The following is a 25048-nucleotide window of genomic DNA, read 5'->3' on the forward strand; positions in this document are numbered from 1 at the left end:
CAAGTCCATCCTTAAACAAGCGACCGTGGGTCCTTTGCCTTCTTGCACCTCCACAGGAGGTTCCCAGCCCACCACCAATTGTGGGAAGAGCACCAATTGTGGGAATGGCCTGGGGAAGAGCAGCAGTTTTTCCTTTGCTGTACAAAACTATTTGCAATCTCAAACCAATTCTCCATCTTCTTTATAGGACACTTCTCTCTCAAACCATTAGATTTACCAGAAAACTTCTTCAGCAGTGAGCTAATACTGGCATTGAACATTTCCACTGTCAAAAGTTGTACTGGGATAATTAGAATTTTCTCCATCAACAAAAAGGTTGCCTTTTCTGGCAGTCCCCCAGAAATTCAGCTCACCTCCACTGGCCACTCGCTCACCTAAAAGAGATGTTTGATTATCTGCACACAGTCTCTACAGTTTTATCCTCATTTCTCAGCATTTGCTCAGTAACTCTCCAACAGAACTTCATCCTGCTCTGTGCTCAGATCACAATCCCAGTTCTGGTGTCCAACCTTCTCTCCCACTCAACTGCACCAGTTATGGATTTTTCTAGTACTTAGGAAAAAAAATGCGTTTCCTCTATTTTATCTTTGTAAGCTGTTTGTAGTAAGAACTACAAACTAGCTGCTAGAAAAGTGAAAAATACAAAACATAAACCTCATGGGTGCTACCAATAACCTCAGTATGAAATTAAAATAATCACATGTGTAATACAAATATGCTAAGATGCCTTACACCCCAGACTTCTTGCCTAACTCCTTATCTCTGCCGTCATTTCATGACAAACTTCTGGCATGCAGAGTGGGACTGCACTCTGTTTGTTCCAGTTACAGGCAGTTCTAATGAAGTCAACAGCCTCACACCTACCCCCACAACCAGTAACCATTATCAAGGCAATTTCTCTCCAGCTGCACAGCAGGCCACCTGTGGCAAGGTATGGTAATGATACACATTTACCAACTTCATCACTACCACACATCAAAGTTTCCATGAAAATAGTCTACCCCTGCACACCCTTCCCAAAGTTACATTTGCCTCCGTCCTACTTCCATATAATCTGTTATATATAAATATCACTACATGGGAGTCTGCACCTGCACGAAACCAAAATCCAGAAAGTATTCTCTATGAAAGAAAACAACTATGAGGCAGTTGCTGCTGTTTCTCTAAAATATTAATTCATCTAAGGAATTAAATAGCCTCCAATTTCTTTTAGGTCGCTCTTAAAGCTGCCTGTAGGACAAGAGTGCATCTTCTGATAGGCACTTAATGGCTCCTATCACTACTTTTTGCTGGTACCATGACCAGCAATTTGTTGAGTTCTGCTCAGTTCTCCACACTGCACACAAGATCTGGAGCACTGGACCAAGTCTCTGTTCCTTCCTGCTACAGCCTTGCTCAGATCACACTGCCATGCCTCTAACACAATTTCAGTAGCACACAGCTCAGCTCCCTGATGGCAGACTAGTGCCCCACACCCAAATGCAGCTGTGGGCTCCTTCCTGCATGGATATATTGCAGGAATGGCTGTCACTCCTCTGGCATTCAGCACACCACTAGCTGCCTCTAGACAAAAAGAGCCTGTAGTGCTTCCTCAGCTGTAAGCTTCTCCCCAAAAGCTCTCTCCCAGACTTGTCACCAGGTACTAGGACAATGGCGAAGCACAAGCTGATCATAAAGTGAGTGGTGCTAATCCTCTGTCGACCTAAACCAATTCACTTCTGCTCTCAACAAAGCCACCACACTAATTAAGGGCTATCCTGCATTTGGTATTGTAATATAGAAGAATCAGTGCATTGGAGAAGGCATCAACAGCACTCCAAGCCTGGACAGTCCCAGTGACCGCACAAGGTCAAACGGGTTTCTTTTTGGAAAATTAATCTTGGATCAAACATTAGTCTGGCACAGGGATCATCATCACAAGCAAATTAGCATCTGGAATTTTGTTAACCTAATCAAAGAACACCCTCTAGATGTAACAAGTAACCCTCTGAAGCCATGGCACCCTAAGCATATGCCTAAATCTAACTCCTACTTGTTAGTGTGATTGAGTAAGCCTTTTGATAGCAATGTAATGCTGCCAAACTCGTACAGCAGTATGAATGGGGAAGATCAGCTCTTGAACCACCTTATTCATGGACCAACAAGACTAAAATCAATGCAAGATGTAAACTTTCTTGTGTTTCCTGCTACCTTCATCTTTTAAAGCATCATCTGGAAACATTTTTACAAGTAACAAGGGCTTGAAGTGCAACAATACATAACCACTTAAAGTATTCCATAAATAAACCAAAATGTATTTATATAGGCTCCAGGACTGTGCCAATGGTAATGCCAGGCACAGCACAGCAGAAACCTGCAGCACAGGATCAATCCCAAGCTAAGCACACAGCAGTCAAATCCTTGTATTTCCATAGTTTAAAAGCTGGTTCTGTCAAACAGTGCTCTCTTAACATCATATTCGATGTTCAAAATGAAGCTGTTCTAACTCAAAAGTGGGTTGACTTTTTGTAACATAAATCTTTTGTTAATGTTCATATAAATCAAGTATAGCTGAACAGATCCTTAAAGGATATGACCAAAAATTAATTTGCCACATTAGCTTCAGGTTAACAAATTCTTCTGCTTGGAGACAGTCATACATTACCTAATGCATTGTAAGGTTCTTTGCAGCACCGTGCTGTCCCTGAGTTTTGGAAAGAAACCTATTGTGGCCTCAAAATTTTTGCTCAGAAAAAGCTGAGCTCAGTAATTCTTCTGTAAATAGGTGCTCAAACATAGTGCTTTTCTTCAATAATTCTCTAAATATCTGAAAGAAGTGAAACATGTTTTTAAGATCTTCAAAAGCAGCATGTTTGTTACATATGTTACATCTGCACAGCCCAACTATCCAAATCCTTACAGAACGTATAAGACACACATTTTTAAATTGCAAGTGTATGACACGTAGTACTTTGGCTATATCACATAAACCAATATAGCTAAAGATTCTCCCCTTTCATCCACTGGGATTTCCAAATCATTAGAATCATGAAGTTTTTGTTTCGAGATTTAAACTAATTTAAAAGACATCCCGCAATCACAATTCAGCACCATCTCACTATCTATAAAGTAGAAAATTCGTACAAAAAAAAAAGATAAAAATAGCACTTCTTGAGCAGCCACCACCATTTTTTACCTGATAACAACTCACTTTCGTATTCTTCGTACAAAGCTTTTTTGTATATTGACATAGTGTCTGCTACAGTTCTATACACGAGCATAAGTCATTTGTGGACAGAAGCTGTTTTCTTTGATGAAAACAGAGAACATTGGATTTGAGAGTTCTAATTTTTTACCACTGGTCCAAAAAACCGTATATAATGTCTTACTATGCCAAAAGGTGGAGACAGTGCAGTTCACTTTCCAGTGTAAGATCTGCACTTCTCTAATCCTCAGATGAAATTTAAAAAGTAGTAATCTTAAATTAATTTCAAAAGGACAATTAATTTAGCAATGATTGATAAACCTCTAGTAAATGTCAAAATTCCTTAACTTGATGGTCAATACAATTTTATTTACTTCTCTTTTTGATCACATGCCAAGAGAAGGCATAGGGATGTGTACAGAAGAACACACAAAAAGAGTTTATTTACAAGTACTAACTTTACTCTTTTTTTAATGCTAATCCTGGCATTAGAATTTCCAGAGCACTTCTCAGTCACACTGCTATTGTCTCCAAGTATTCAATGTCCAATCTGCAGCGTTTGTAAAGGATGTGACATATGGAAAACAGACTTTCATTTTTTTTTCCAGTAAAAATTCCCCTTTTCAGACAATTAATACTTTCAATGAAATCATGGATGCAATGAAGCAAAATCATTTTAATGAGCTCCTTAAAAAGCCTGCACAAAACTGCATGTTAACAACTCATCTCAACATACGACCTTTGTGTCAAACAAGCATCTTCTCAGGGGCAGAACATCCTTCCTAAATCAAATCATATGTCTGTCTTATGGCCTTACAAAGTTACCTCACTTCCTTCAGAAAGACTAATCCAAGCTAACAGTCTCCTCAATAATGGAATATAGGAGATAATATGAAATGGAACAAAGATCACCTTTCTTTTGAGGAAAATGTTGTGATATCCATTACAAACATTTGTTTTCCTTTGCAGCTCAAAAATGCTGGACTTCGAGCTTTGCATCATGAGCCCGTTCTTCACACAAAGCCACCACTTTCCTAGGACATCAAAATCTCCACAGGAGACTTCCAAATAAGCTGCAGACTTCCAAGACTAAAGATTTTGAAATTTCCACACAGATCTATCCAGAATAGTTCAAGTGACAAAAAAAAAGCCCCCTGATAGTCATCCCCTGTATACCACTGAAAATGGGGAGTTAGCTGCACCCATTAATTCCATTTTCTCACTGCCACCAGAAAAAATTGTAATGGCATCACAGGAAATGCACCTGCAATATGACCCACATCCTGCTTGTTTCTGCTTCCAAACCACCCAGAGTCCTTCCAGGTGAGCAGAAACTGGCAACACAAAGGCTCCCTAGTTCGTCATCCACTCAGTTCAAAAAGAGCCAAATGCTGCTAAATGCAGCAGGGACCACTATTTAGATCAGCTTTGAAGAGGAAGTCAAAAAAGACACACACAGATATACACTTTTCATTTTAAGTCCAGTCAGAATCAATAGGAATGTACGTGCAAGACAAAGTATAAGAGGAAATGCACTAGTATCTCCTAAAAATTGTTATATAACCTCCAGATTTTCAATTTTTGAAAATTTAAGAAGGTCTATTTGGTATTTTAAAATCAAAGAATTCTGTTTACAGAGCAATGCATATGTGTAACAATAGCAATAAGAACATTCAATACAAACTTCTGAGGATCTAAGAAAGACTGCATTCATACAGCATTGTGATATTGATGGATGAAACGCACTTTTTAAGTATTCGCAAAACACTTCATTTTAGAGAGTTTATCAGATCCAGGAAAGAAAATTCCAGGAAAGAAATACCATTTTCCACATACACTAGTAAGTTCTGTGGGAATTTTCTAAATTACATGCTTTCGTGAAAGATACAATTCTCACCAAGTACACCAATTAAAAGTAGACAGAAACAAAAAGTAAAATGCAATTTGAATCCCTTTGTACTGTTGGCTGTAGTACCCTCTTAAGTACAGTGGACCACATTGGAATTTATCAGAGAAGTACACAGGCACTATCACTGACACCTGACAAAAATGTTGGAAGTCTTAAATGCTTCCTGAACTTTGGCAGCCAAAGATAAAAGCAAGTTGTAATGGCTTCTACTTGTAAATTGGCTCTTGTAAATTTTACCCTAGAAACCTGGTCCTAAGAAGCCCTATTTTCTCCTTTAAAAACATAAGGAATATGAATTCCCTAGAAGACTACTCTGGTGTTTAATATTTGTGAAGACTTACTAAATTTTCATCAACCTTTGCTCAAAATTAAATCCAAAAGACAAAAAACGATGGCTTTGTTGGCCTCTTGCTTAAAACTGCCATTTCATACAGAAAGCAACAAGAGGCCTCTACCATCACAGCCTGGAACATATTGTTGTCTACTTCTACTGTATTTATCACCAGTTAAATTATCAAGAGAAGAATGCATGCAGTAATCAGTGTATTTATGGCCATGCTTCTCACTCTTGAGCTCACCCTGTTTTCCTTATCTGCTGCCTCTTCAAGAAGCTCAGCTGAAAAGAGCTGCACGAATTTTTGGCTAAACAGGTAACATAAAGACTTTGGATCTTTTGTGCGATAGGTTAACAAAGTTTCCAGAAAATACAATGTGTACATTTGCTTCTAAAGAAAAGGGGATGTTAATAAAAATAAAAGCATTCTGATGACCCCTGGTGGCCACTACATACAAGGAAGTAATAGCATTCCATCTGAGAAAAGCAGATCAAACAGAAAAGTCTTACATGTTCTATTGGTAGGCATATCTAAAGAAATGACAGCTGATATTATTCAATAAGAATATTTATTAGAATGTACATATTTATATGTCTATATCAAATTACTGTATTACGGTAGACACACAGATAATCAAAAATTTAACTATTAGAAACAAATCCTCTTTTTCTCTTCAATGAAAAAGAAGTGAGCACACTGGAAGTATTTCAGCTCAGTCCTACAAAACATACACAATGGACTTTTTTTCAGTTTTGATTTTCCATCTGGGTTGTTCACATAAAACACAGGGTGTTGGGGAGAAGCACAGAGGAAGCAGGGGGCTGCCTCACACCAGAGTGCACTCAGAAGGGCTCTGTGTAATAGATGATGTCCCAAACGCCTCCAGCACAGGCAGTTCTCCAGCACACTTTAGAAAAGCAAACAAATCAGCCTCTCCTTCTTTATATTTATATCTTTATACTGGACTTCTACAAAAAGAAAATTAATATCCATCATTAGGAATCAGTATAAAAAGGTGATAGTTGTACACAGACCTCAGCTATGGAGAGGGTACACCCTTAACATGCAGAGGAAAAGCTGCATGGCAAATCACACCTTTTCTCCTTAATGCTTTCCTGTAAAACATGCAAACAATCACAACAGTGCTGCCATGTCCTCTGCAACACAGAGAGGGATTTCTCCCTCAATAACTTAGATGATCATGACTGTGACTTCAACCATGCCTAGCTGTGCAAAGCCTGGCTTTCTCCAGAAGTAACTTACCCGCATTCAGCTGAACAAACCCATGCTTCAGCTACAGTCACTGCAGAACCTTTAATGCTCCATAGTTCTGTACTCAGAACAGTTGAGGGGTTCCAATTGACCTTTATTCTAATTTCCATCTGTGACACATCTGTCTGTGTCTAGAGACAAACCAATATAAGACAGCAATAGGAGGCATACCAGTGTGACCACGGCGATGTGAGTCCAAGCACTGGCAATATGGGATGATACAAAAATTATTCATGACTTCTGTGGTGCCTGTGATGGCAGTCAAGGGATACTACTATGGCATAGCATGGAGCCTTTTCCTTTCCCCATCCTCAAGCCCTTCACTAGAAGAACTAAGCCATATGGCTACAAAAGCCTCCTGCACTTCAGCTGAGGACCAAAAAGAGGATGAAGGCCAAGCAGGCTCTCCCACTTCTCCCAAGCAAAACACACTCTTGGTCAGCAGGTGGAGAGTGAAGATGAATGAGGGAGAAGGCATGGTTACCCCAGAGAGAGAGGCCAGAGGATGCCAGAGCACCTTCCACCTGCTATTGCAGCCCATATGATGAAACCACATCTTCTCAGAATGGGTCCTAGGCAGACAGAACTGAAGGAGGGAAGGGACTGATGACAAGGAACAGCCTCTTATTGATACCACCATCACTTACAAAATAAAACCCCCATTTACTAGTCCAAAGCATTCACACTTACTGATAGTTTGGTAACAAATACCATGAAGGTTTCAAAGCTGCTGCTTGTTAACAGTATCCATTTCCCTCCATGTCTATTTGTTTCAACTTAACAAATTTGGTGCTTGCCTAAACCAGTCCCTGAAACTCAGCTCTCTTCCAGAACCAGCAATATGCCTAAGCATCACTGTGCACAGTGATAGCACAATTTGAGTGAGGCACACGTGTTCAACTACATTTCCAAACGAGGAATCACCTGACAACATTTTCATCTCTCCTGCAGGAGTGGTGCAATGGGGTATAGCAACAGGGAACAGTTGCACTGGGGACTACTTCCCTAATATCTACAAAAATTATGAAGCTTCATTCTCCTCTAAGAGCTGCACCTTGCTAACTGGGTATCTTAAGTGTACGAAATCCTTTTCCTATTTTGAAGCACACTGTTTAACAGCTACACAAAACTGCAACTCATTTCCTTCTGCTGTTGGTTTATCAAATCAAACTCCCATCTCCAGCCAGCACCACAATATCAAACATGGGAGATATCAGCAATGGAGCCCAAGGTGTGCAGAGCCTCTCCCTCCCACCAGAGCCCAGCAGCCACACAGAGCCACTGCTAACCCCACTATCATCCTGTGTGATCAGGGTGGCACCACAGCCCTCCTCTTCCACAGATTAGGAAGATGTGCCTGGTCAACCTGGGGGCCCCAGGCATGGCCTTCTGCTCCCCAAGGCATTCCTGGGCAGGGAGTGCAGATGCTGCTGGACCCTGCCCAGACACAGCTCCTGGGCATCACAGGAGGGCACAGAAGGACCCTGCAGTGCTTGGCTGGGCAAGGGGACCTTGGGAGTTGGGGCAGAACTGCAACTTGGTTGCAGAGACTCTGTCTTCCCTCAATACATCATCACCCTTTCTCTCAGGGATGCTTTAGGAGAGTGTTATTACTAAAAATGTTACTAATTCCCTGAAAAACACCAAGTTGAAATCAATCCCACAAACTTTCCCAAGATCAATAGGTTTTAATGAACAAAGAAAACATACACAGTAGCAACCGAGGGCAAGTACCAGGAGACCAAGCTAGAGTAATAAATTGCACCTGCTCCAACACTTTCCTGGCAGGAACAAATTGACATATCACTAAGCAGGCTGTTGCTCAGCTCAAACACCCACAGGATCTGAGGGCCCCCAAGATGGGTGACCCACGTGGTGACTTAGCACAGCAAGCACAGCCAAGACTCAATGCCAGATGTGTCCCCCACCTAACAGCGGGGTTTTGGCAGCTCTCAGTTGACGCAGCAGCCCAGACCAGAGTCAGCCCCTCTCACTGCAGGTCCAAGGGGCTGCTTCCTACAGTAAAGGGTCCTGGTACAGCCTGGTTATCTCTCAGCGGGTAAAAAGAATATTTAGTCACCTGTTTAAGTCATCAACAGTCATTTTTCTAGTATTCACCCTGGGAAAAACTTTTACAAGTTAACTCTTTTCCTACCTGTTATCATCAATGGAAAAGAGACAACAGTGTCAAATTAAACCTTACTGTTAACAGAGCAAAAATGTTGGTTTATGTCTTTTACAGTGAGACCTAACATTAAGTGTGCTGTTCCACCATTAATTTTCTAGAAGACTTGAGCATCACATCCTATTTTTCCCCAAGAGCTATCATACAGACTTTCACGTTCTAGTAAATTCCATGAGTCCTTGATAATCAAATGCAACTTCTGTTTTGTCAGCTAAGCAGCCTTTCTCATCTTAAAGCACCAAATTCTTTTTACATGAAACAGGAAAGGAATTCACTTCTAACAGTGACCCTGCAATTCCATTTTACAATTCAAAATACAATTCCATTTTACAATGTAAAGTTTTGGAGCAAATGCACCACTTTCCCAGGATTTAATATCTGATATTATTTCCATATACTAAACAATACAGAAAATTTCCCTGGTTGAACCGCTGTAACAGCACAAATCATAGCAATGTAAATATGCAAAGGATCTTATTACAACCATTATACTTTTCTCATCAATCTCATTCTGTACTACTGTGTTAAGGACATCTAAGTATTATTGGGTGCATGTACAATGGAAAAAATAAATTATTACCCCTTTTAATGAATCTCTCACAAAATTTTCCCTCTCCCTAAATCATAGAATTGTTTAGGTTGGGAAAGACCATGTTCCTTAAGTCGAACTGTTAACCCAGCACTGCCAAGTTCACCACTAAAACATGTGAAGTCCCACATCCACATGTCTTTTAAATACTTCCAAGGATGCTAAGCTCCACCCCTTCCATGGGTTTCAGGGCTTGAGAACCCTTTCAGTAAAGGCATTTTTTGTAAATCCAATCTAAACCTCCCCCAGTGCAACTTGAGGCCATTTCCACTTGTCCTGTCACTTGTTACTTGGGAGAAGAGACCAACCCCCACCTGGCCACAGCTTCCTCTCAGGTACTTATAGAGAGTATTAAGGTCTCCCTGAGTCTCCTTTTCTCAGGCTACACAACCCCAGCTCCTCACAAGACTCGTGCTCCAGACCCCCCACCAGCTCCATTGCCGTTCTCTGGACACACCCCAGCACCTCAATGTCTTTGCTGATGTGAGTGGACCAAACCTGAACACAGGATTCAAGGTGCAGCCTCAGCAGCGCTGAGTACAGGGGGACAATCCCTGTCCTGCTCCTGCTGGCCACACTATTCCCCACACAGGCCAGGGAGTCATTGGCCTCCTTGGCCACCTGGGCACACTCTGGCTCTTGCTCAGCCACTGTCACTCAGCTCTCCCAGTCATTTCCACCAGCAGCTTTCCACCCACTCTGCCCCAGCCTGTGGCACTGCCTGGGGTTTTTCATGACCCAGGAGCAGGACCCAACACTTGGCCTTGTTGGACCTCACAAAATGGCCCCAACCCATTGATCCAGCCTGTCCAGATCCCTCTGCAGAGCCTTCCTGCCCTCCAGCAGATCAACACTCCTGACCAGCTCAGTGTTGTCTGCAAAATGACTGAGAGTGCGCTCGATCCTCTTGTCCAGATCATTGATAAAGATATTAAACAGAACCAGCCCCAGTACTGAGCCCTGGAGAACACCACTGGTGACCAGCCATCAGCTGGATGTAACTCCATTCACCACCGCTCTTTGGGCCCTGCCATCAAGACAGCTTTTTACCTAGGCATCTTCATGCCACTATCTGTGTTTTAAACTCGTTATTCAGTATTAAATAAAATGAAATAGGCCCAATTCTTTTTAATTAAAGTTAGTTTATTTTTTGAAAGCTCAACAATTAACAATGCTTAGTTGCATAAATAACTCACTCTCCGAATGCTTCAATAGAAAAATTAAATTAGATTAGATTATTTTTAATAAATTGTAGAATTTAAAAGTGCCCAGTTATAAATTAAAGGACTACAGAATAAAGGTAGCAAATGCACACATTCAATACTATTAAAAGGCAGACACATGAGATCTCATGTATCTTGTGCCATTTGTAAAAAGATTGTTTTATTATCAGTGTAACTAATCACAATGAAGACATCTCTCACAATCCAAGACATTATAATGAATTTTCTTTACAACTACAGAGAAATGGGATTTGCTGTTCCATATCAAACCAGAACAGGCTGAATAAATTCTTCTTCATATTTATTATTAAATGTAACTTTTATCTATAAAATCAGCCATGAAATATTAAAAACTGAAACAACAGAATTTATATCCTTTACTTAATTTAGTTTAAACGGTCTATTCACTAAAGAGAGGGGAAAAAAGGTTACATATGTATTATATAATGTGCCCTCCCCTCTCCCTCATAAGTGTTTCCATTATAAACCACCTAGTTTTTGGAATTTATACCTCAGCTGTAAAAATCCACTTCATATGTAAAAGTTGGTATACTTTTCCTTTTACAAATTAAAAAAAAATCTTTCTTAGAAGAAAGGCAAGAAAGAATGTGAGAGAAGAGAAGGGGCAAAGCAATTAGACTAAGAATTTTAACTCTTGGCCAGTTAAATCAGTTGGTAGGAGCCATCTGTTAATTCAGCCCCCATCTTCCCACCCCATCCCCTGAAGAACCACTGGGAGATGGTCAGCTGGCTGCACCAGAGCCCCTGGGCAGATGGGAGCCAAGTACTGGCCTCCAGCTGCTCCTGACCTCCCAGGCATGGCTGTCTTATCCTACTGCTGCCTCCTGAAGTCAGCTGTACAGCTGGGAATTGGACTAATGGAAAATAAGTGAGAATAGCAAACAGCATTAAAATCACCTTTGTCAGAGGAGAGACAAGACAAAGCACATTAGCACATCTTAAGAATGACAAATAAACAAAACAGCCAGTAAAAACAGGGTTCTCACGATTAAAAGATGTAAGACTTCAGAATTCAAGAACTGGAGAGTGGACAACATACAGTGCAATGAAAACTGAATAGAAAAATAAAGGCAGATAAAAACCATCAGAAATTCACACAAAGATTAAAAGGGTCTTATTTAAGACAGCATGGAAAACAATTCATACATAAGATGGCAGATTCCAAAATGAAGCATGAAATAAGGCAACAAGAGACAAACAACCTACGACCTAAAGATGCAAGCTACAACCTACACTATTTCCTGCTAGCAATATCTTACTTTCAGCTTTTTCCGGGAGCACAACAGCGAAATTTACCTTTATTTTCAGAGTCCCCATTTTACAGTCTGAAAGGAATAGAAAAAAAGCAGCAAAGGAGTAAAACCCTGCATTGGTTCTCATAGTGCAGGTGGTGAGTTGGATGAGCTGGCAGGAGCAACAACCAAGCTACACCAGGTAGATGCCTGCAGACACTGTCTCAGGAGCACCAGGGAAGCTGGCAAAGACCTGAAGTCCAGAGATGCTCCCATGTACCCCAGGAGATGCTGCACTCTTGCTTAGAGGAGACCACCAAGGCCACGTGTTCAAACATAGCCTTTATTTAGTCTTCAGATAAGTTTATTCACCAGAAAAGTCTCTCTCTTGGCAATTCTTTAACTAAAGCCCGTGAGGACTATGTATATGTATTGCAACCAATTCCCACAACAATACAAATAAGCAATGTTTATAAATCATTGGTTCTCTACAGTGATTCAGGCTTGAAGGTAGTCAGTTTCAAAAAACTTTCATAAGGAAGACCTTTTAGTGGACTAGATTAATCTGGCACATACAGACAGCAGAGGATATTTCCAAAATATGCATTAAAAAAACCAAACACAGCAGAAAGATATTACCTACACACCCTCCTGCCACACACTCAGAAAAGGTACTACAAAATGAACTACAAAGTATGAATTTTAGGGATCTATTAGACATTGATATCATTCATTATTTTGATATAGCTTGATTTGCAATAGAGACAAACAATGAGGAACAAGAGAAAGAATGAGAAGATTGGTGCTCTAAGGCAAACATATCCTTAAAACTCGAGACTCAAAGAGCAAAGGCTGCAAATACAATATCAGTTACCAGTGAATGGAATTTACGTCAGATCACCAACAGGAGAAAATAAAAGGGAAAGGAATGGCTGAACCAAGCAGCAAGGATCCTCTAAGGGATCGGATGGTCTCATGGCACAAAATCTGCAATTCCCAAAATTCAACATTCCAAAATCATTAATGTCTGTATCAACCTGGTATGTCAGCTTCTCAACCAGCATGAGACAGCCCTAAGCTAGAGAAAAACAGCAAACACAAGTCCTAAGCCCAGAAAACAAGAGCTGCTAAATATGGCAACCGAGAGAAAAGCCACTGACTCTGCAGAGCTGCTAACACATCATTCACTGCTCACAAACCTGAGAAGCCTCATTCTTGTACCTGGGGCACATCTGCAGTGTGAGCACCCCAGCAAAGCCTCCTACTTCTAACCTACTGCAGCTGCTCCATAACCTGGTGTCCACCAGTCCCAAAAACAGAGCCTGCATGTCTCATGCAGGGATTAGGAATCTTTCATGAAGTCACTAAAATCCATATTCACTCTAGGAATAGTTTTATACTTCATGTCAAAAAATGTACCGACTATGAGATTATTTCATTTGAATTCACTGTACTTATTAGAATTTATTATCAAAATGTATTCATTACAAAAATATCTATTGAACAAACACAGGAAAACATTTATTAATTGTTCTACCTGGCTGCTCTTATTCAGTGGAAGGTCATAAAAAAAATCATTGGGAGTACTTTCAAGAACTATTCAAACAAACATTTCTAGAAGCAAAACCCCAACAAAATGGTTTTTAAATTTAAAGCATATTTTACACAGTACTAAAATTTGGAGGAATATTGTCCTCAAAATGTGCCTTTAAATTACCCCTATTTGGAATGACTGCCATGACTGTATTAGCCACACACTTTAACAATGCTTGATCCAGTCAGCTCACTAAATCATTAAAAATATACATGACTGAGCTTCAGTTTGACCTGCAGTGACTCATATATGTACTCTAAAAATTAACACAAGCACTGAATGCTACTAATCTTCAACTTGTAATAACTGATCAAAGAATACTGCCCTGTAATTCACTACAAACTAAAATCATAGCACTGAACTGTGCATTTTCAAACAAGTGGTTTATAGCTCTAGATTTAAAATGCAAAGTTTCCATTATATTTAATAATTAAAATGCATGCTGTGTTATGGTTACATTTGGTGACTGGATTAGTAGTACCCCAACTGAGTTAAACAATGCCTTTTTCCTATTAGAGTTCATATTACCATATTGTCTATTTGTTTAAGAAAAGGAAGAAAAAAAGCACAGCAAGGAAGAAGGAATAAAAAAGAAATATGAATATCAAACATACTGAAAGACAGTGAGAACCAAGACAGCAAAAAGACCTGGTATCAGCAAAATATAGGCTAGCTGAAAGCAGAAAAGCTGAAATATCTGTGCATTTAAAGTATGAAAACTTTTAATAAAAAGAATATTCTCCCTTTGTCAATAAGGGTTCTCATTCAAAGTAAAGGGAATAAAGCTCAGTTTGTTTTCCTAGATGCAGTTGCTACAAATTGAGGGAATACAGACATCACTGTCAAAGTGCAGACTCTTTCAGGCTGTCAACTTCTTAATCAGGGTCTGACTTCACTGGAAAGTGTGAAATTATGTAATTATTTATGCTTTCCAATTCTGACGGTTTAAACAAATGCAGCACTATGAACATCATCTTTTATAATGCAAAATTCCTACTGCGATTTTGTTTTAGGGAATATACCTTTTCATTTTTTCCTGTGCTTTCTAGGTGGTTTATTCAAACAAAATTTAAATATTATGTGAAGTATTTCTTTTCTCTCAAAACAGATCCCATAGAGCTTAGAAACATAATTTACAAGGATGAAAAATAACAGAAAAATAAAGTAAAAATGAAATCATGGCCACAGTGGCATCAACTGAACCACTGTCACTTATATTGCCACCCAAAACTCTCTAATGGCAAGACTAAAGACCTTTGAGTACTTACAACAAATGTATAAATAAAATATTATTGGAGCCCATAAATATATTTTAATTACCTTGGTACCAGCACCACATACAAAGACAAGCTTGTGTGCCTGAAAGCTCACCTACTTCTCCCTTTATCGTAGCTGACCTAATGTACTGCCTCTGCCTGTAAGTCACCTCCTCAGAAACCCATCCCCTTTAAAGGGTAAATACCCTTGGCATACAAAGTACAAAGGTAGGCATTCTCTGAAATAAAAGTTTATTTAACACTCTTTCCCAAAATTACACTTCACTGAAATCATGATGATGTGAATGAAGAAGAAGAGAAAGCATTCCTGCAAGTCCATCTCCACCAGCACGTTATTTTCCTGGAAATGGAACCTGAATAGCCTGACAAGAGGTAGCAAAATGCAGGGTCAGGTTTTCGCTTGTCCTCTCCAAACAACACCTTCCGTGCCCAATGACCTTGTGCCCAGAAGAATGTTTTGGGGTTTGACAGAAGGAGCTCCTTGTGTCAAGATGCCTGCTGCAGAGCAGCTGAGGTCAATGCCAAACCTTTGTCAACTTTCTCTTCAGTCTCTTCCTCCCCCTCCCTCCTCAGGTTGCCATCCCTGTTGCAAACTCCTTGGGTGACACAAAGGAAAGGAGACAGGGAACAAGGCCTATATACAGCCCTCAGCAGATATCAGAGGCACTTACAAAGAAGTCAAAGCAATTCTTGTCAAGAATTTCTGAGCTACCTAGATTTAGAATGGCACTCACATTCACAAGTCTGCATTTTTAACACTCAAAGCCTAATGAGAAACAGCTAAAGAAAAAAAAGGTAGTTTTTTTCTTATATCTGCCAAGTTCCAAGTACCAACAAGTAACAACACTGTATTGCAAAACCTCTACTCAAGAACCAATCTGTTTTTTGAGGTAGGATTTGGACAAAAAAATTAGAAATCCGATTTTATTTCTTTGGTTTTGTATGCAAAAATTATAAAATGGGGAGGTTGTGTCAGGTTCTGATTTTGATCATTTTGACACAAATTGAAAAAATTCTGTTAAACTAAATGGAAATATTCTGATTTATAGTCAGGTAAATAACATCAAATTCTAGTCCCAGGTTTTCTTTCCTTCCTGATTAAATTACATTAATGTACACTCAAAGCAACTACTGCTATCCCTGTTGGTTTTTTCAGAAGAATAATTTATCTGCTAAAAAATACTACCTGGACATAAGCATGAAGTCACAAGGGTTCTTCACATGTCTGCCATCTATCTGAAGCCTTGCAGCAAAGAGGCTTTTAGCAGTATCACAGTACGTGGACACCAAGATATCATCCTAAATGTAGGGCAGAAATCAACCTGCTTCTGTGAGGACCTATATGCCATAATTTCTCCCTAAAATACTTTTTATTAACCTGATACATATATGAGACAGCAAAAACCACAACACTCTTATATATTCTTATATACTTATATAACACTCTTATATATTCAATATTCTTACATTATGGAATGTACCAGAAAAAGGCTCAACAACTAAATATTGCATCTCCACATTCTTGCTAAAAGGTTTGACATAGTATTCATTGCCATATTATTCCTAATTAACAGTTTAAGCTTGTTAACAAGAACAGTTTATTTGAGGTAAACAGGAATTCTCTTTCCATTGTATAGGTAGGACTTGTAAATAGGACAGCTCATAAATTCTAAGATGAGAGCAACTAGGAAACTATTCATTAAGGCTTGGGTTATAAATTCAAAACATGAAGCATAACATGCTTAAAGAAGATGGTTTTATTTTTAAAAGCATTCATTAGGCTCTCATCTTCAAGCTTCAGACTTGTAAATAATTTAAAATGAAAATGCGAACAACAGGCAGGGAAAACAAAACAAATGCAATTCAAATCAGTCCATTGTTGTACCAATAAGACTCAGAACAACAGAAACTAAGTTGGCAGATTCTGAAGACAACATCCAGAAAACATCTTTATGTACTGTATCTTTGAACTTACATGTTGTGCTACCACTGGCTCAAATAAAAAAAAAAAAAATAGCTCTGTCTTGTAACAGCCAGGCTTTGCCCAGTAAAGAACACACATGCTGAACTAGTAATTTTTGGTATTCATTGCACTTTATTCTGGAGATGCCAAAGCAAACAAACAAGCTGCAGTTTATCAATGCTGTTAGATTTTATATTTATCCATTCTGACTTTTCAGAAATGTATATCCTATTAGCAATTTATATGACAAAACCCAAGAATAATCTTCCCTTTAAAGATTAAGGTAAAAGGTAAACCTCAGTTTGCCTCACATGGGAAGCATGGAAAGAAACAGCCTTTACTTCACAGGCATTGAAAATTAAAAGAAGACGACAAAAGCAACAAATCAAACAAATAAACAAAACACAAGGATCACTGCTGACCTGACAGTGTATTCAGTGTCCCAAATTCAATGTCAATACATCCCTGCAGAAAGCATGTTACACACCAAGGAACCAGGAAAATGCAACATTTTGCCTTCACTGAAGATATGGAGTTTGCTATCCTTTTCTCAAGGACTTGGAACAATCCAACTTAAATATTCAATGTCACTTAAATATTCAGTGGAAGACAAGCATGCAACTGGAATTTCTTTCTCCATGTTAAAAGACCACGTGTCATTGCAAAATGCAGAACTGCCATATTCCTTTGCCATATTCCTATGCCGTGGCTACTGTGCAGAAAGATGTGCATAGATGCTGGCTATCCCAGGAACTCCTCAGAAGCATGGAAACCGGGAAACCTGACATTTGTCAGTCACACAGAGTCGTGCAGGGCTGCAGAACATTGAGCAGGAAACCCTGGCACACCCAGTGAGCTCTGGGCACACAGCAGGATGAGACTCGGCTGCAGCACACGCAGCCAGCACAGGGCTTTCCAGAGGCACCAACCCTACAGGCACTACAAGAGCAGCAAGTCTGATCCCTCCACATGTGAACCAAGATGGAAAGGTCATCCCTGTCCCTGCTTCTCCCTCCAGCACAGAAGAGGGGGGTGCCAACATGCTAGACACCATCAGGGCAGATAAAGTAAGTCTCCTCTTGATTAGGAGTGCCAAAGCCAACTCTGCATGGACAGTCTCATGTTCACAGCAAATGTCTACAGCAAACGTTTAAATAAATCCAATCCAACCCATTGAATGGAAACAGGTGAAGGTCACAGCCTCTTCCAGAGTGAGCCCAAGCTTGAAAACCTGACTAAAGAGAGAGCTCACATATATAAAGCCATACCAAAGCTCTTGAGGCCATCCAAATGGCAACACAACAGTCTGTCTTTCTCCTGTCAGGACCTCCACTAACTCCTCTGGAATGTTCTCAAACTTCTTGCTGGAGTGTTTCCTACAGAAAAGCTTATATCACCAGGTAACTGTATGGATTCCATAAAAAAAAAATCACGTGAAATGATGATTTCCATGTGAAATGATTACTTAGTGTTACCATTCCAGTAAGTTTTGTTGCCCCTTGTAATTCCAGTGGATTTTAATATTTATATGTATTTTTTATGCCATGTTACCTATATTTTTGAGAAGAACTTTTGAAATTGCAAAGATGGGGCTAAGAACAGCAAGAAACTTTATAACTACAGTGAGAGAAATAAATAACAGCTAGAAAAACATCTATATATGCACTTGTAGCAAAATATAACCTATAGAGATGTACACATTCAGATCTATACACTGATCCTGTACACCTCCCCCTGGGCCACTGCATACATCACACACACATACCAACTTGTATGTCTGGACTCAGAAAGGCAGAGGCAATTAAAATTTATGCCTGCACCACTAAGGATCAAAAAGCCTAAAACGCTCATAGTCTCACAGCCCCCTTAAACAAAACCCATACAGACAGTAGTTCAGTAGTAGGCCACACTACAGAGAAGAAAGGTCAGCCTAGTGTAGAGCAAGCAAACAAAACAAAACAAAACAAAAAATATTTAGCAATCAACAGCTCTGCTAACAGAGGACTGGAAAGCAGTTACAATCATGCAAACAAGCATTCTACTTTTGGAACACCATTAGTGCCTGTTTCTAAAAGGCACTTAGGTAATTTCCTTCTTTGTAAGGATGTGTGTGAATTGGGTAGTAGGTACTGCAATTTTCTTTTCCTTACTGAGGAAAAAGGTAGCTAGGCTTCTTTCTGCTATTAAGCTGTAGACTGCTGACATAAGTTTGGGATACAACTTTCTTTTGTCTTCTCATGTTGAAGAACTGAGATTAAGTAAAATATGAAAACTTTCACATACATTTAACATAAATACCTACAATAGGCTACAGACTGTCCTGTAAATACTGACTCTTCTCTGGCAGATGGCAGAAACAGGACTAATGGCATCCACAACTGCAGAGCAGGAAAGCATGTATGATTCCTGTTTTAAACATACAACTCCTTTCTGCAAAGCAAAGAGTTACCTTTAGAACTTCTGCAGGCGAGAAATTGGAAATTACAGGAACATTTTTTAACATTTTTTGCTTCTTCACTAGTTTTATACACACATGCTAACAAACAATCTCCGTTTATATGTTTACATAGCCCATAATGACCAAAAAATTTAGAAGTTACAGTTTAGATATATAGGCATATTTAAATTTTCATACACGTTTGTGTAACCATGTAAGAATGTCCACTGCAAAAGCAAACAGACCAAAGATACAATCACTCTGATGTTACTGGAGAGATTTTGCATGAACTTTGACACCACGGGTCAGGCAAGATTTAAGCAGTTTGCAGTGCCAGGTCCCATGCAACCCTACTCCTAACACATTCTCTCCAAGACAACCATGTTGACAACCCTATGCTTGTTACTACTAAACATACTTGCCTGAGAGAAGTTGGCCTCTTCTCCCAGGCCACCAGTGCCAGGACACGAGAACACAAGTCTTAAGCTGCACCAGGGGGAGTTCAGGGCACATGAGGAAGAGTTTTGTGATTAGCTCTTGGAATGCACTGCTCAGGGAGGTGATGGAGTCACTGTCCCTGGAGGTGTTTAAGGAAAGACAGAGCTCAGCACTTAGTGCCATGGTCTAACTGACGTGGTGCTGGGTCAGAGACTGGACTTGATCCCAAACGTCTTTTGAGAAAGAACTCTAGTTGATTCTGTGATCACTGGTGAGGCACAGTGCTCATTTCCTTCATGCCTTTGTGTCCACCAAGAACTGCTGTCATTGCTTCTGCTCCGTCCACTCCTGGTGCACAGCAGGAGCAGTGCCTCCGTGCCTGGGCTGCTGCTGGCCAAGGCTGCAGTGATGTGGCTGCACCTTGGGCAGCGGTGGCAGCGCTGGGTGGCTCTGCTATCCCAAGGTGGCAAGGCCAACACAAAGCAAGATCTTCCTGGGGTAGAAAAATAACCACAAATGCTGAGCTGGGCAGCTGCTGACAATCTGTCAAAGTGAAAGCACCACTTCCACTTGACTCCTCATGTTGGGGAAGATGAAACAGGAAAGCCTTATAAATATGATTGCCTGGCAAAAGATTTTGAGAATATAGAAACTATAAACAAGACTGAAATGAAAGCAAGCTTTGAGATACCTTAGTTACTGAGCAACTGGAAGACAATGGTGTGGCCGACTGAAGGTAATCCCCTTTTGAAGAATCAATACCCTCTTCTTGCAGACAGGTCCAAGGGTCAGAGCAGGCCCTACTAGCTTGGCAGAAGGGGTCCAAAAAGTAGTTTTTAGGGTTTAAAATGTAACACAGTATGGTAATGTAATGATTCTTATAGGCTGTATGTAAATACTATAGGATTTGTATATTGTACTAGATTCGTTAGTGAGAATTCAAATATTCAACACAGAAGATTTATTGTATTGTAATGAGAACCTCACTCTCTTACGCCTTTGCTCTCTTACCCTTTTGACTCCCTCCTTGACCTTTTCTACTCCCTTATGCTCTTACCCTCTTGCTCTCTTATCCTCCTCATCCTCTCCACCCCTCTCTTCTCTCGGGCCGCTCCGAGCTGTGGCTGGCAGCTCCAAGCAGCTCCCTGTACCCAGGCCCTTTGCAATAAACCACAAGTTCCACGACCTGGCTGCAGAGATCTCTCGTCTCCGTCCGTCCCAACCATCCTACGCCCCAACCCTCCTACAGCTCACACAACAGAGCACAGGAGAGACCACTCCACTGCATGTCTGGATCTGAGAACAGCTGAAGGAAACACAGCCACAGATCACATCATCTTGTCTTTCTTCCCAAGCTTTCAAAAGAGTAAGTTATGCTCCAGATTTCAATCTAAAAGGTCAACTTTTTAGTACCTTTAACATGCACCATAATACCAAGGCATTAATTTCAATGAATGACTAGACCAAGTGTATCTGAAACCAGTGTTTTTATTTGACTAGTGGGATCATCCATCCAATGAAACCTTTCTGTTTTGCTGAGGAAGAGAATATTTAAATTCTAAATCACATTAGGAAATTCTAACATAGGAGCCACCAAACAATTCCAGTTCAACCACATTTCATGTGCCAGTGTGTCTGTAAGTTCCATCTCATGCACAAAACCTCAACACTGTACACATTCAAGAAATTGGAAAAAGAAATAGGCAAAGCAAAGCCATCTCATTCTAATGTTGTGCACATTAACAAGAAAATGCTGTTCTTCACTACAAAAGGTGGGGTTTAGTGAAATACTGTGACTGACATCTCCTTCACACACATTTTATCTCCAAGTAATGTGTTTCTATAGAGACAACACAGGTTAAGTTTTAAAAGCATTTCTAACAAAGAAAACTCTCATGCAAATAAATTAGAAATCTCTGATGCTGTTACTATACAGTAGTTCCTACAGAAGAATGATAGTAAAGGATTTAACTCAAGTCATTTGAATTATATTTCCCAAAATGCTAATAAAACTGACATGTTTGAACATACTGAAAAAGTCACAGTCCATCATCATCCTGTCACATCAGTGCATTTAACTTTTTCTAAAATGTATGGATTATACAATTACTGCCAGGCTCCATATTTTATATATAAAAGCTACAATCTGATTATATGTCCATGCTGAGATAATTTATGAAATAAGGACGGAATGACTGCAATGTTACTTCCATGATGAATGTAACTTGCTGTGAATAGTGTAGAAGATTGCAAGAGAGACCCAACTGAAGCCTGTAATTGTCTTCATCTTTCATGAAGAGGTGTGACCTGGGAAAAATATAGATCCCAACATCCAAAGCTCCAGCCTCATACAAACATCTTGATCACTCATGCTCTGATACAGGAATGGAAAATTTACAGTCTTCACATGCCACGCCTTTGGGGTATTAAGGTGAGAATCACAGGGAATTGCATCCAGTGTTTAAATTGTATGTTAGTCTGCTGTGGTTTCTCACCACCAGAAAATCCACCACTGCCACTCTTACCCCTGCCCTTTGGGATTCCCATTATTTACCACTCCCTAGGTGGTACCACCATCCTTAGTATCGTACAGATGAGCACGAGCACGTGACAAAGCCAAAGTCTTGTGAGTCTGCATCTGAACAACTACACAAAGGAGCAAAGAGGACACAGGAAAACAGAAACAAAACCTTTAACTTTATAAACTCTAAGATCACTACTAGCTACAGCATTCAGATCACAAATGTTTTTTCCTTCCCCTAACTAACATTACATTTAATATTAACATTATGGTCCACAGGCCACAACAGTTAGTTGAAGGAGCAACAGGAAACCTTTCGCAGCTCAAAGCAAACAGGACAGGACACAGACTCATAGAAAAGCTTGGGTTGGAAGGGACTTCAAAGATCACCTAGTGCCAACACGTTCTGCAAGAGGAGCTGCTCAGTCTCATATCCAACCAGGTCTTGGAACAGTTCCAGGGATGGGGCACACACAGCCTCTTTGGGCAACCTGTGCCAGTGCCTTTCCACCCTCACACTAAACAATGTCCTCTATATAAAGGACATACAGATAATAACCTATCCCTCAAAGCCCACCCAGCAGTTCTGGTTTAATGACCTTTCCTTCTGAAGACAGACACACACCCTCAGAAGTGTATCAACATTTCTGTGTTGTTTATGGGAACTTGCTTTCCCTGCCACCATCTGACAGGTTCCCTAGGGGTCTACTCTGACTCCTTAGATCAAAGCCACGTTGAAAATCAGAAGACTGTGAGAGCACAGGAGGCGCTCATGATTCAAGAGCCCGACCTCCAGAGGAGGGCAGTATTCCTGTGAGGAATAGCTGAGGGAGGTGGGATTGTTCAGCCTGGAGGAGGCTCAAGGGAGATCTTATCATTCTCTACAACCGCCTTATAGTAGGGGGAGGCCAGGTGTGGGTCAGCATCTTCTCCCAGGCAACAGCTTGAGAGTATAAAAACCTTAAGCTGCACCAGGGGAAGTTTAGGCTGGGCATCAAAGTGTGATTAGACTTTGGAATGGACTGCTCAGAGAGGTGATGGAGTCACTGTCCCTGAAGGTGTTTAATGAAAGACTGGATGTGGCACACGAAATGGCGTTCGCTGAATCAGAGGTCCTTTCTATCCTACTTCTGTAATTCAGTGACTGCTCTGCCTGGTGACTGAAGCAGAATAAAGGGAAAGTAGCAACAACCCTTCCTTTATCCCTTACAAGAGCCACGTACAGAGCTCCTACAGTCACCTGTGCCCGTCCCTCACCGTCAACCGCTGCACTTCCCAAAGCTCATTCTACAGCAACCTTCGGGAAAGGAGGGGGAAGTAAGAAACGGGAGGTTCGGGCGGCTGAAACCATACCGGGCATCGCCAAACCCCGCACGCCGCCACTCCCGAGCGCCCTCCCCGGACCGACCCCGCCCCGCCGCGCCTGCGCAGCCGCCACCGCGCCATCACTCCCGGCTCGGCGGGTCGGGGGCGCCGCCCGGGGCCGTCCCTGCGGGGCGGCGGCTCCACGGGCCCGGCACCCACCGCCGTCGCCGTGCCCCGCCGTGCCCCGCCGTGCCCTCAGGCCGCAGCCGCGCCCGGCCGGGCCCCGCGCGTGCGCACCGGCCCCGGGAGCTGGGCGGAGTGGGGGGGGGGGGGGGGGGGGGGGACACAGGAACAGGGGAGGAGTCCGGAGCACGCGCCAGCCGGAACCGCGCCGCTCGCGCGGGTCCCGCCCTGCCCGTTTCTCTCTCTGTGCCTCCCGCCGTCCCCACTGCCCTCGCCCGTGCTCTCTCCCTCTCCTGTCACCGCCACCGCCCGCCTGCGGCACAGCGGAAGGGACGACCCCCAGGGCCCCGGGGCCGGCTGCGGCAGCCAACGAGCGCCAGAGGCGCTCTTCCCGCCCTCAGCGCCCCGGCCAATCGGCAAGCAGCTTGGGAGGAAGCAGGCACGGGATTGGCTCGGATGGTGCGCCACAACCCGCTCGCCTGCCCACCCGAAAAAAAAAAAAAAAAAACGACGGCAGCGCAGAGGCCCAAAAAGCCCGAGGGGAGACGGCGACGCGGCGACCCCGTGAGCCCCCCTCGCGAGGGCCGAGGCAGCGGCTCGCCCCGCGCCGCTGGGCGGCGGGACGGGCCGGCCGCGCCGCGGCGGGCAGCGCTTACCGCGCGGGGGGAGCCGAGCGCCTCCGCTTGTGCTGAGCCGTGTCACCAGTGGCGCGCCGTAGATCCGCCGCGCTGCGTCACGCCCGGCGCGCGGGGGGGCGGGGGCGAGGCGCGCTCACGTGACGCGGCGGCGCCGGCGGGGCGGGGGAGCCGGTGCGGCGGCGCCGCTCGTGCCGCCGCGGGCGTGAGGGGCCGCGCGCTCAACGGGCATGGCCGCGCGCGCACGCTCCGGCGCCATCTTGCCCTGCCGTGACAGCGCCTCTGGCTCCCGACTGCTGATGTCGCCCCCCCCCATATCCCGGGAAGGGACGGTCCCTAAAGGAATACGGAGCCCCGAGAGTTTCCCGGAGTGGGCGTGCCGGGACGAGAGCAGACGGCGCTGGCAGGAGCCAGCGGGTGCGGGTTTGGGGCTTCCCGCAGCTGCCCGTTCCTTGGTGCGTGGCGCAGCCCGGCCTGCCGGTGCCCCCTGGCCCTGGGGGAGCCCCCGCGCTGGGTTGCGCCGGGGTAACCTTGGGCCGCACAGGGCTGTGCATAAAGCTGTGCTTCACATTCTCACCCCGCATCGGATCTGGCCCTTGGGAAACCTGTTCTGCAGGAGGAGAGGGAAACAAGTCCTTGACACACAGCCCGCAGCCGTTCACTAGGGTTATCAGTCGAAAGGCGTCGACGGTCCAAGCTATATTAAAATCCCTTCCAGGGAGTGCAGTTCAAGGGAGAAACAGTT

General features: G+C 42.4%; 1 protein-coding gene across 1 annotated transcript in view; it reads right to left on the bottom strand.

Annotated features, from left to right (window-relative positions):
- The window catches only part of ZNF407 (zinc finger protein 407), a 332666-nt gene extending 308257 nt beyond the window's left edge, over positions 1-24409 (bottom strand). The window contains exon 1 of the mRNA XM_058028941.1: positions 24325-24409. The gene's annotated coding sequence lies outside the window, so the exon portion shown is untranslated. The remainder of the gene's footprint in view (positions 1-24324) is intronic.
- Positions 24410-25048: the final 639 nt, after the last annotated feature.

Source organism: Melospiza georgiana, chromosome 1, assembly GCF_028018845.1.
Source record: "Melospiza georgiana isolate bMelGeo1 chromosome 1, bMelGeo1.pri, whole genome shotgun sequence".
NCBI lineage: Eukaryota > Metazoa > Chordata > Aves > Passeriformes > Passerellidae > Melospiza > Melospiza georgiana.